General features: G+C 34.6%; 1 pseudogene; it reads left to right on the top strand.

Annotated features, from left to right (window-relative positions):
* The first annotated feature begins 4310 nt into the window (after positions 1 to 4310).
* On the top strand, positions 4311 to 8967 carry LOC111561463 (annotated as a pseudogene).
* Positions 8968 to 10640: the final 1673 nt, after the last annotated feature.

Below are 10640 nucleotides of genomic sequence, written 5' to 3'. Positions count from 1 at the left end.
ACTTTTATAGATCTTTTACTTATTTCAGGGTCATGGTTGTACCAGTGTTAATACTAAATTTTTAAAATATTAAATACACAAAACAAGTAATTTAATAAATATTTGACATAGGAGAGTTAAAATTTTCTGTTTTTAATCCATCATAATTTTTTAAATAGCCTTATTTTTAGCTTATTTTCCATGAGCCTTCTATTTCTCAGTATAATCAAATACTTCCTGACCTTTTTTCCCCCTTTTTTTACACTCTTCGTAGCACAGGCTGTGTAAGTTTTTGTAAGCACAGAGTCAGAAATCTATAGGAAATTTAAACAGAACTAAAGAAAATTGGGCAAAACAAAAAAATAAAGATTGCAGCAAAAATTATGCCTATAAAAAACTTTTTATTATTCTTTTCTGTCTCATCACTATCTATACTTGGCATATTCAACCACTTTTGTTATTTAAAACTGAACTCAAAAAAAAAAAACCCAAAAAACTGCACTCAGATGGCATTTTCTCAGTAGTTTCTCTTTTCTGTTCTCCCAGAATATGAGATAAGAGTCAGGTTATATATTTGAAATCTGTCATAACATAAACCTCATTTGTGTCTAACCCTTTCACTCCTTACTTTGCAAATTTTAAGTTACTGTTTTGTCCTAAGTGGAGAGAGATAAGTGTCCCTGTCTCAGGAATTTCTATGAGGATTTAACGAACTTGTATATGTAAAGAGCTTAGAATTATTGCATGTTCTACAATATTTCCATGTTGTAGTATTAATACTTCTGTTCTCTGATCCTTATTCTCTGATTTTTCCTTTAACCCACTCCAATGAGATTATTCTGTATCCAGAGCACTGAAAATCTTCTTGTCAATACCCCCATGGCACTAAACCCAATGTTATTCCTCAATTCTCATCAAATTGCAATACTATTGGACTGAATCGATTGGTAAGTCCCTCACCAGGAGGTTTCCAGGCCACTCTCCACCATTTTTGTTTTTTCCTCTTCAATCACTGGCTACTTCTTCTCAGTCCCCTTTGCTGATCCCTCATATCCTCTGTCTCTTAAAGGTGGAGAGACCCAAGGCCCATTGGTCTTTATGCTCTATACTAACTCCCATGATAATCTTATGCAGCCTGTGTGCTCAAGGCTTTTATATTTGCATCTACCGTGAATGCAGTATTTGTCTACCCAATGGTCTATTTAAAATATCCATTTAGACATCCAAGAGACATCTTAAGCTTGGTCTCCTTTGACACCAGTTACCCCATCCCAACCTGCTCTGGTCTCAGTCTTCCACACACTGCAAGGCAGCTCTATCCTATTTGCATAGGCCAAAAACCCAGCTGTCTTCTTTGTCTTCTCTCTTTTTCTCACACACCTCATCAAATCCATTCATTTGGATTAACTACATTAACTTTAAAATATATAGCATATAGAATTAGACTTTTTTTTACCCTTCCAGTGTTGTCTTTTTGTTCCAAGTCTGGATTATAACAAAAGAGCTCCCTGATTCCATTATATGCTCCTCTAGTGTATGTTTTTAATGTAGAAGCCTGCATGATCTTTCATAAAACATACTTAGATCACATCCCTTCTCTTCTCAAAAATTTACAATGCCCCCCACTCTATGTCATTTAGCACAAAAAAGTGTATTTAGAATATCCTGGAAATTTCTACCTCTTTTCTTTACTTCTTTGATGTCCACCAAAGCCCCAGTGGCTTCCTTCTGAATGTTGAGCTTGCCAATTAGGCTTTTACCACAGGGCCTTTGCTCTTGCTCTTGTCCTTGCCCATGATGTTCCTCTGTCACATATCCACAGGCTAGCTCCCTCATCAACTTTAATTCTTTATTCAAATAGAACTTTCCAAATAAAGAGGTCCCTCATGGTTGCCTTATGTTAACTTGCAACACTCCTTCTCTTCCTTGCTTTCATTTTCCCAGTACATTAAATCACCATATATTTTTTTCATAAATACTTACAGCAACAAACCTTGTCTAGGAAAATCGTTTTCAAACTCTTTTGACTTGACAAGTAACTTTGGTCTATTTATTGCTTTTCAAGAGTAACATTTAATTTAAACAATTTATTCTACAATAGTGACAAATCTAAGATTTTCTGTTAGGAAATCGCATCCCATTCCCCTCCTGTAGTTTAGCTCAATGAACTCTAAAAATAAAATTTCAAGTAATAGTAGATATACATTGAGTTACTCCTAAATAATACTTCAGAACACAACAGGCCTTATAGTAAATCTGAATGTAGGAATGATTCCCTACAGATGCTAGAGACCAACCACAGCCATTGTATTATTAGTTACACCAGGAAGCCTTGTCACAGTGCATGACTGCTGAACCTGGAAATATTCTGAAATGTCACAGACCAAATCTCCATTGCTTTATAGATACTACAGAGACCTGTAAAGATATTTTAAGTTGGATTGACATTTCTGCTTCCTGAAAACTTCAGCTATCGATAAACTAATGTTCTCTGGGTCTGTTGTTGCTTCTTCTTATATGTATATTGTCTCTTGCTAATACTCTTTAAATAGCTGTAAATTGTGTTTAATTCAGGGAGTTTATGTATTACATATAAACACCAGACAATAAACTATGTAGGTATTGAGTAACTTAGAAAAAAACCCACAGTTTCCACATTTTTCAAGATGTTTAAAACATGCACGGTTCCTAAACACTAAGAACAACAAAAATTAAATTATTTTATAAAATAGGTGTTTAATTTGATAATGAAAATGTAACTAAAATTAAAAACTACAGAAATAGCATTATAAATGTTAAAGAACTTTAAACTTACACATTATCAGAATTGCTAATAATAATTGAATTCTGAATTGAATTCTGAATATCAGAATTGCTAATAATTGCTAATTGAGAAAAAAATATAACATTTAATTAAAAAGAAAACTGGGAGTATGCTTTAAACATTAAAGTGTGAATTGGACAATATAGTCAATAATCTAGATAACTGAATTTAAACCAAAGAACTTCCATGCTTATTTCCAAAATTTTAAGCATTTTGAATGACAATCTCTTTTTGCCTGCTTATTGGGATAAGTTTTGTATTCTCTACTATGTGTATGCACAGCCTTAAAATCAGTGAGAAAATGGGGGGAAAAAAAGCTAGTTGTATATTCAGGAAATAGTCCTTAAAGTCACTGATTTAATGCTTACATTTATAGTCATGATGTTTTGTTATTTTAATATGAAACGAATTTTTATTTGAAAAAATTGTTCAAGCTCTTCTATATCAAATAATCTAGAAAAACATTTCCTAAGTTAGACTTCCTAAAGTGTGTGGAATGTGGTAGATTCTTGCTGTTTTGTTGTGTCTTATAATTTACACTGTATTGTAAAATGATTTCATGGGAGGCCTCACCAGTCTGAGGAGATCCTTTTGTGTAGGCAAAGGATGAATGCTAATACTTGTCCATCAGCATTCTGTTTCAACTGGCATCATTTTCGAAGCACTACCCTCCTTAAGGTATACATACTCCACCAAACATATCCCAGCTTGACAGTGCCATTAGGTTAAGTCGTAGAAACTTGTACACCTGGGCCTACTTCCTTCTCCTCTCTCCTCACCATACTGGTTGTGCTTCATTCAGTAAACCACCGGCCTTCAAAATTCCTCAGAAAGGAAGCAGGCATGAAGCTCTGAGTGGATGTATATTACCAAACTACTGAGGGCAAATGTCAATTTCTCAAGCATATTCCCCTACCAGTGCAGTTCTGGGGTGGGCCTAAGAGTTTCTGCAGCTTTTGAGACATCTAACCAGAAATGATCAATGACAGCTCTCTCTTTGGTAAAAATCCCATCTCTCTGAAAATGAGCTCCACTCAGTTATTTTGGTGAGCCACACCTCAGCACCTAACAGATTCATTTTCTCCCTCCAAAGTTCTCCGTTCTGCCTATATGGCTGAATTGGTGGGAAGTAAAGTTGAAACGCTACTTTGGCTACCCTCTGAACAAGTAGGTGGAGTCCACAACAGGGTGGAACTCTGGCAGCTTCATCATTGTTTTAGAATGTGAATAGACTTGTTGTCTATTGTCGTCAAAATTAAAAAGAAAAAGAAAAAGATTGATTTAACATATTGTATGTAATATAGCTCAGTTAACCCATTGATGTACTAGGACTTTCCTGTAATACATGAGTGAAAGGGGGTGAGAGTTATGAAGAACAAACACTACAAAAATTACAGAGGAAAAAAAAATTCCTTTAATGTATGTAGAAGGTTACATTCTGAGAACACAGAACCACAAATGGGTGTGCTAATGTAAATATAAAATTGAGGACCTATTTTGTGCGACTATGGATAATATATTAGCTCTGAGTACAATCTCACTGCTTATAATCTTTTATGAATGCCTCATTTAATTTATTCATTCCCTGCGCGGGGGGATGTCTGTTAATATGTATTTCATTGAACAAGACTCACTTTGCCTTCCATTTTTCCTGCCGTCTACCAAGCACACACCTGATATGCATGCAATGGAGGGTTAACACAAAAATTACTATATAACCTGGCAGAGTGATTTATTAAGAATTTCAAGTGGCAGAATAATCTACTGAGAAATTAACTGTCTACTCTTATTTTTTTTTCTCCCACAGCACAACAAAATGTATAAAATGTTACTCTGTTCCACCTTCCATTTGTAGGAGGGAGCTCTATTTCTGTATTCTTGAATTCTGGGTTTCTTTGTTTCCTGGGAAAGAGGGCAGAGAAGGTTCCTTTGCATGTTAGTGGCCAATGGAGAAAGTTGTCAGGCAGAATATAAAACCAATATGTATTAAAAAATAAATTCCCCGGAGCACCTGTGTGGTTCAGTTGGTTAAGTGTCAGACTCTTGGTTTCCTCAGGTCATGATCTCGCAATTTGTGGGTTCGATCCCCACATTGGGCTCTGTGCTGACAGTAGGGAGCCTGCTTGGGATTCTCTCTCTTCCTCTCTCTCTCTGCCCCTTCCCTGCTCATTCTCTCTCTCTCTCCCTCTCTCTCTCTGTCTCTCTCTCAAAATAAATAAACTTAAAAAAAAAGAAATTGTTTTAAAAAATTCCCCTTTATATCCCTATGCCCATTCAAATCTTTTGAATATACTTAATTCACTTGAATGACAGGGACTGAAGCATCTTGATACTTAGGCACTTAAAGGTCTGTGGTTCTTCAAGGACTCTTGTTTCTCTAATCTCCCTATGGATGCCTTTGGTTAATTATGACAATTCCAACCTTTCTAGACATTGACATTACTTTACTCCTGCTGGCATAATCTCAAAATTTCAAGAGATACACAGAATCCTAATTTCCTCAGAAGAATCCAAAAGAAACACACACACACACACACACACACGCACATGCACACGCACATGCTCACACACATACATATACATATATATACATTTATTAGCATCTTTCCCTGTTGTTTTAACATACCTGTGAAATGTTTCTGTTCTTTCCAATATGGTAGCCACGAGTTGTGTGTTCTTTTTGAGCACTTAAAATGTGCCTAGTGCACTGAAGAAAATTTTAACTTCCATTTAATTTTAATTAACTTAAAATTAAATTTAGATAGTAAATATAGCTTGTGGATACCACCCAACAGTGAGATTCTATGGGAAAAGTCGGTTTTACTTAATGAAGTGTAAAAAGAAGTGTAAAATGAAGATAAAAAAAATCTTAGAGAAAAAAAAGTACACACATTTTCATTGCAATTACAGACATGTGTAAACCTCTGTTTTATAAGTTTGAAAGAGCAAACTGAAAATGGAAAACTGGCAGTTAAAGCTAAATACATATATTGATTACTTAGAAATTTAGAAATTATGGGCCACAAAATTTCCTGATACAAAGAGGATAAAAGAAAGTAAAAGATTTAATTACGTGCAGATGATTAATGATTTTATAACATAAGTATTTTTAGAGATATTATCAAACATTATGAAGGGGCTTCTATCTCAGAATCTGAAAATTCTCAAGATGCAAGTACATGAAACGTGAAATTTTCAATCACTGACTAAATGTTCTCTGAGTTGTCTGTGAAAACCCTGCCTGTGACACACGTCAGTAGAAAGTGCAAACCATGGAAAGGGGGATTCTGTTTTTCAATTAGCACATAAATCTAAAGCTGATATTCAGAGTTCAGTACTTTTATTGAGATTACAATTTTGCTTTCCTTCAGCATCATAAATGTAGCAAGGAATTAATGGTAATAAACATAAAATCACAATATACTGTTAAATTATTCTGTTTTCTTGAAGACCTTCTGAAAATTTATTTTAATATGAATACATGTAGCATTTCATAATTATGCTAAGATGTGCATAGAAAATAACTTGTAAAGTTCTTATTTATCTAGTAGGGAATTTCAACTTCTTTAGTAAAGTTATATTTATAAATTGTTTGCTTCACTTCACATTTAAGTAATTACCAATGAGTTTAATTTAGGATCTCTAAAAAAATCAGTGTGCTTTATGTTTAAAATTACAGACATAAATATCTGAGATGAATCTAGCTAATGTAAGGACTTTTTTTGTTTTCTAGAAATTATCCTCTAATGTACATTTATATTTAATATAATAAAATTTATAGTCATGAGCTTTGAAAGGTCACTAAAAGATATTGAAGATAAAGAGCTAAATATTTTATCATACTTGAATGTTTATGTGAGTATTTCATTTAGAAAAGGGTTTTCCTATAAGACCAATGTTGTATATTTCACTACATACTATATTTGTCTCCAGAACTAGTTAGCAAGAGTTATGGAGTAAGTCCACTATGATGTAATATATCAATTACATTTCCCTTCTACACCAGTATCTCCTTTTGTCCTTTGTTTAGACAGTGCTGTCATTTATGAGTGTGTGTGTGCATGCGTGTGTCTGTGTGCTTGCATGACAAAATAATCCATTTGAAAGCTAGTGAAGGGAACATTAGTTGTGTTTTCTGTCAATTCAATAAATATTTTAAAACTAAATTCTCATAGAGAAAGTAAGATGTTATAGGCAAAGCATTTTTTGCATTGTGTAAAGTAAGAATAAAAACTGTTATGTATTAAATCATACACCTTCTATGGGGTTTGTTCATCATGACATGATATATTCCAATAAGGTCATGAATAATCCTGACTAAGCCAGCTTTCTGAAAAGAATATTATTTATCTCATTTGCTCTCTCTCTCTATAGAATTTTGAACACAAAGTTCTAGGTGGGCCCAGTTGGCCCAATATAAAGATAATATACTTTATATTATCTAAATGGATTTTTATTTTTATTTATTTACTTTTTAATGTTTATTTTATTTTTGAGAGAGACAGACAGAGTGCAAGAGGAGGAGGGGCAGAGAGAGAGGGAGACACAGAATCCGAAACAGGCTCTAGGCTCCCAGCAGTCAGCACAGTGCCCGATGCGGAGCTTGAACTCATGAACTGTGAGATCATGACCTGAGCTGAAGTCGAACACTTTTAACCAACTGAGCCACCCGGGCACCCCAAATGGCTTTTTAAATTAAGAAAATTTTGTAGCTACTTTGGAAATGGTTTTATTATTATATGTGTGTGTGTGTGTGTGTGTGTGTGTGTGTGTGTGTGTATGTAAATAATAAATGTGTGTGTGTGTACATATATATATGTAAATAATAATTGTCACATTTTGGCAGTAAGTATAGAACAAACACCCATGAAACTATCATCAAACTTAAGAAGAAGACTGCAGATAATATTAACTCTCTGTGTCTCCCTGTACCCCATTCTTGCCTCCTCCCTCACACAGGTACTACTCTCCTTAATTATGCGATTATTTTGTTACTTTTTAAAAATATAACTTACCACTTGTGTGAAAAAGAAAACTTAAAATATTTTTAGAAGTGATATATACCTGTACATGATAGTAAAGTCAGACAGAATTAGATCCATACACTGATTTTCCCATATTATTATATCTGTATATTTAACATTTTTTATTCCAAACAACAAAAAAAATCTAAATAAAAAGGTATGGGAGGTATTGTTGGTAGTTTCTTTATAGTTTTTTTTTGTGGAGATTAAGTGACATAAGTGTATCTCAAATTCTCAGTGCAGTGCTTGCTGCGTGCTGGATATTTTTATCATTATCATCATTATTTTATGTTGTAGTATATTTAGAATTCTTATTGATGATTTAATAACTATTTAGTAAGTCAGCATGGTTCAATCCAAAGCCTTGATTTAGTTCTCAAATATTATTTTTGCTGTCATACATGTTACTCTTTTAATTAAAGTGTTTCTTCCACAATTAAGAAGAGAATCATGTAAGAACGCCAAGAACAGTTACACCGGAACAGCTCTGTTCTTGTCCAAACATACCACATCCTACTCCAGTATCTGTATGAAGTGAAACATGCTTGTGCTGACCCTTTTGTGGCTTTTAAAACATTTCAGTATTTTACCATCTATTCCAAACCCCTCGTAACCACTTTCCTTTTACGAGGCCCTGCCAACATGGCTGCATTTGCTCTAAAACTGCGAAGAAGGTGGCCCGGTCATCACTGAGAGAGAGGTACTGCACACTCCCGGGCAGTAACTGCCGCGCCAACGAGCACATGTGTGAGGAGATCACCATTATTTCCACCCGGCGAGAAGCTTCTCAGCAAGGGCGCAGGCTGTGTCACACACCTGATGAGGCCGTTGCAGAGAGGCCCCGTGAGAGGTATCTCAGTCAAGCTGCAGGAGGAGGAGCGGGAAAGGAGAGATAATTATGGTCCTGAGGTCTCGGCCCTGGATCAGGAGATCACTGAAGTAGATCCTGACACTAAGGAAATGTTGAAACCCTCGGGCTCTGCCATTCTGTCCAAACTGTAGGTCACTCAGCCTCCAGTTGGGATGAATTTCAAAACCCTCCATGGAGTCGTTTGAATCTTTCAGCTGTGCGGTAATATCTTCAGTAAACCTTGGACAATAACAACAATAACAAGAGAAATTGGAATAGAGTCCCCTATTATTCTAAAATAATTCCCACCTATAATATTTACATATTATACATTATAGCTATTTTAGGGGATTTCGCTGTACACATTTCATGTATATGTTATATAGAAAAAATATCATTTTGACAATTTCCTATTCTTAGGTTGTTGCTTAGCAGTGAAGATGCCATGTTTCTTTCTGTTATTTTTGTTACATGCATAATTTTAAAAGATGCAGTGCTTTATAATGGCTTTGAAGAAATTATTGCCCTCAAGAATTCTACTATATTATTAATATGTTACTCGATAGGTACTTTTTGAACATTCTTACTAAAATAGGCAATATTGTTTCCTCTATCATTTTCCTCTATCTCTTTGCACTTGTTTCATAAGAAAATCTGAGGATGTAAATAAACTGTCTTAAAAATAAAATCTATTTTCAAAGTAAGACAGAAATAAACATAAACAAATTTAAGATGATTTTCTAATTATATCATAATAAGGTTCTAACTCTACTAGTCCAGCTGTTAGAAAGATACATATTTATCTGATGTGTTTATAATATATGTAATATATGTTTATATTATGAAGATAGTATAAAATATTCAGGGCAGGGGAATTTTCTGAGTTTTTCTGAGTTTAAAAGTAATGTAAGAACTCCCAAAGAAGAGTGTCAGTAGATTTTCATCATAAAATACCACAACTTCTCAGTATAAGAAAACCACAAATAAAATAAATAGCTATGGATCAAAATATTAAAATAAATTAAACTATGTTTAACTGTGTTTAGTTAAATGCCTCAGATGAATAGATAAGAAAATAGTAATGTGATAATAGATAAGTAAGCACACTTTGAACTGACAATTCAGAAAAGAAAAATAATGATATTAGCCACAAATACTCAAAACCCATTGAACAGGAAGCAGCTGATAAAATTACGTTTTAACAGAAAGTTTTCATTTCTAATTCTCTAATACAATCCTATAGAGAAGCTGTGAACCCTGGGGTTCAAGATATATTTGTACATTTTCATGGTCACATCTTAGGAGCTCTTTAAAAATTTAGACTGTGCGACGTAACAAAACCTAACTTTTTCTCCTCTATGTGTGCCCGTTGCCCTTTATGATCCTTTCATGCTCTGCTTTTCAGTGGTGTCCTTAAGAAGGTCTTATTCTTGGATTTCAGTGTAACCTTACCATCTCTGCTATTAATTAACCTTTCTTCCTCTGAACTGGTTACACATTCAGTGTGCATGTTTGTCTTTCTTTGTTCTATTGAGCTGTCTGTGAAATGCAGCAGAGGAACCAAGGCTCTCTCAGCAAAAGGGCACCAACTCTTTTTACAGCCTCCTCCTTGGTTCATGGATTCTCAGCGGTCAGTTTGAGACCATAATTGTGTTCGTATGTCACCACAGACTATTCTCAGGGGCCTGCCCTCAATTTCTTATACCCTTACAGGATTCTAAATACCATTTCCAGTCCCTTTATCATTTAAGTTTTCAACTAAACAACTTCAAGATACAATTCTCAGGAGAGAACTGGGTGTGGGGGGTTTAGTGGGGGGGGGGAGTGTAGTTGAAAACTAGCTTCTGTTGTGTGTGTATTCATATAACCAGTGGTCAAACTGCAGAAATGTGTCTGTCCTTCCATAACATATTTCTGAAAGAAGGAGAAAGTGACACAGATAACTCACAAACCCAGCAAGTCT

Source organism: Felis catus, chromosome B4 (assembly GCF_018350175.1).
Source record: "Felis catus isolate Fca126 chromosome B4, F.catus_Fca126_mat1.0, whole genome shotgun sequence".
NCBI classification, from domain to species: Eukaryota; Metazoa; Chordata; class Mammalia; order Carnivora; family Felidae; genus Felis; species Felis catus.
This window is presented reverse-complemented; position numbering and strand designations above follow the sequence as displayed.